The following is a 3384-nucleotide window of genomic DNA, read 5'->3' on the forward strand; positions in this document are numbered from 1 at the left end:
CTTTTCCCATCTGCACCCGAATTATGTCTTGATGAACCCAATCAACAGTTAAATCCCTCAAATCCATTCACAAACCAGTATAAACATTCCATCCAACCCTCAGAGACCCCACCACCACATTACAGAAACTTTTGTGTTGGATACTACTATCTCCCAAAAAAATTAGTGATGGATGAACAACCCGCACCTATTGACAAAGATTTGCTGAGAAGGTTGGATCGATTTGCCGAATTTATAAAAAAGAACCAAGGATTCAGTAGGCATGGCGAGTTAGATTATGATGAATTATGTCTTTTTTCAGATGTTCAGCTGCCGTTGGATTTCAAATCTCCCAAATTTAGCAAGTACGATAGAATTGAAAATCCTAAAACGCGTCTCAAAATGTTTGCCAACAAGTTAGGTAAACCCATAGATGATGAAAATTTACCTATACGTCTATTTTCGAAAAGCTTGGATTAGGATGTCCTAGATTGGTACTCGAATTTGAAGCCTGGAGAGGTCAAAATCTGGTTGAATTTGTCGACAATTTTTCTAAAATAATATGAATTTAACTGTGAGTTGGCACTAACACAAACAACGCTGGAATGTACTAAGAGAAAACAATCGGAAGATCACAAGGCCTATGCAAAGCGGTGGAGAAAACTAGCTACCAAAGTGAAGCCCCTTATGACTGAGAAGAAGATTGTTCGTACTTTTATTAAGGCTTAGGATCCATCTTACTTTGAACAGATTTTTCGCTGACTGGGAGTTCATTTGTTGCTATCATTATCAAGTTAGAGAAGTATAATAAATTCGTCAAGACAGAAAAGATTGTTAATGTATCAGTATTGAAGTTATAGTTGAAGGCCCTACAAAATCAGAACAACAATAGAAAGAAGCCTCCATTCAAAAAGAAAGAAGGAGAAACCGCTTTTGTATGGGACTAGGGCCCGTCATTTATATGTTACCTATTCAGCCCTTTACCCACACTAGCCTAACCTTTAACCTGTTTGCGACACCATTATCCAAAGTTCTCACTTCCGACTTAATCACTTGAATGCTTCGTCATTATTCTCCACCTCACAACTTACCTTTCAAAACCACTCTCATCCTATTTATCATCCCAGGCCAACTCTGCAAAACAACAATTCCACTCAAAACTTCTTTCCAGCCAGTGGAGTTTAAACATAAAAGTAAGTTCGAACCTTCACCAATTTTGGTCGACCCATCGATCCATTATATGAGCAATTAAAAGCAGCTAGAAAGATTCGTACTGTTCCTCCTAAGCTCTATCCTAAATGTTCTCCTATCGATTATGATCTACAAGTTATTTGTTCTTATCATTCTAGAAGTCTAAGTCATACCACTACCAATTGTTAAGTTCTAAAACACAAGATTCCGGACATGATTGAAATTGAAGACATCCTTCTCAGAAGAAAGGGAGAACAAGGATCGAATGTCAGTAAAAATTCTTTTCCTGAACATGGAAGCACTGTAGGGGTTATCATTGCTGATCAAGATTTCATCGACCCTACTCAGTATATCATAAATAAAACTGAAGTATTTGGTGTAATGGAGGCTGATCATGTAAGAATAAGAAAGCTACTATCTGTTGCAGAGTTTATGACTAAGAGTACAAATGATATCTTTAAAGAAAATTTGAAATCTCTTGTGCCTGAAAAAGAGGAACTATTTGTATTAGAAGAAGATCCTTTTAAGGTTGACAATTCTAAAATTTCTTTTATTCTAGATCTGTCATCTTTCGAATGGAAAACATCAGAGCCTGCTGCCCTCAAATTTTCAGAACAAATATCTATCAATAACTTGTAAGAGCTGCCATGAACTTACGAAGAGCCCATTTTATTGATTGGGGATAAGAAGTTTTTGAAGAAAAAGGTGTCTACTATTACCAGATCTTGAAGGATTATGAAAAATTCTGAGATTGATGTTCAATTGAGAGCCAAGAATAGTTTTCTACTGTCCAAACCTCCTGTGTCTGAAAAAGAAACTATGAATTTTTTGAAGATGTTAAAGAGGAGTGAATGCAAGATAGTAGAGCAATTGGACGAGATTTCCACTTAGATCTCTCTTCTGAACTTACTTCTAACTTTAGAGTTGGACAAAGAAATACTACTCAAAATCTTGAATGAGACCCAAGTGCCTAAAGATATTTCTATGGATAAATTTTCCAACATCGTGAAAAACATGCTTGCTACAAATTATATCACCTTCACCGATGATGATTTGATTTCGGAAGGAATTAGGCATAATAGAGTTTTGTATATATCAGTACGCTGCAATGAAAGGTTGTTGCCAAGAGTCTTAGTGGATAATGGGTTAGCATTAAATATCTATCCATGGAATACTCTAATCAAACTTGAGTTTCTAGATATTAAACTTTATTCGTCTGTAACTATGGTTGAAGATTTGATTGTTCAAAGAGGGAATTTATGGGTGAAATCGACCTGATATTGGAAATAGGGCACGTTCAATTCCAAATTACTTGCCAAGTCATAAACTTCTCTAATATTTATAATATTTTGCTTAGAAGATCTTGGATACATGCCAATGTCATCTTTTTTGCATCAAATGTTAAGATTTATCGTGAATGATCAGCTCATTATTGTGTTTACTAAGAATGACCGTGCTATGATTATTAATACAAAGTCCAAAACTAAAAGCAGTAAAAAGACCCCTAATTTCCTCTCATCATTTACCGATATTGTTTCTATGGGATGGGCATCCGAGAGTAGGGGTGGCAATGGGGCGGGGGATCCTTCCCCCATCCCCCGCCCCGCTATCAAATAACTCCCCCTGTCCCCGCCCCTTGCTCCCCACCCCCTGCCTCGCCCCCGCCCCGTGTCCCCTGCGGTCCCCGCGGGGAAAGAAATCGAAGTGGAAGACTTCGTCTATCAAAGTGCCTTTAGACACTTTGTAGTTAAGGGGAGGCTTGTCTGCGACGCTTCCTTTACTCGCCGGAGGCTCTCTTGCCAGATCAGTGGCTAATGGAGCAGAGACGGTAGTGTCTAGGCTGGGAGTAGGAGCGTGAGTTGCGGTCGATCTGGACTTTGGAGGTGAGATATAGTCCGTCAAGAAAAATGGTGACCTCTGTTTATGTGCCTCAAAGTCTGTTGCTTTTGATCCAATTGCTGAGGACCAGCTTGCCGGCGAGATCGCTGCCTTGGAGCGGCTAGACACCAACGATCTGGATATGTTGCGAGAGCTGCGGTTTGCATAGGTGGTGGAAATGATGTGCTGATGTGCTGCCAAGCAGTGCGGACAGCAGCCGTGCAGCTAAGGGAGGAGGAGATGATGGCGACGGGTTGAACTCAGATTCGGAAGAAACCGTGATCTACTGGCCAGACTGGTTTGCAGGTATATTTTTAAACCAATAGAAGAAGATAG

Source organism: Coffea eugenioides, chromosome 2, assembly GCF_003713205.1.
Source record: "Coffea eugenioides isolate CCC68of chromosome 2, Ceug_1.0, whole genome shotgun sequence".
In the NCBI taxonomy this organism is placed as follows: Eukaryota; Viridiplantae; Streptophyta; class Magnoliopsida; order Gentianales; family Rubiaceae; genus Coffea; species Coffea eugenioides.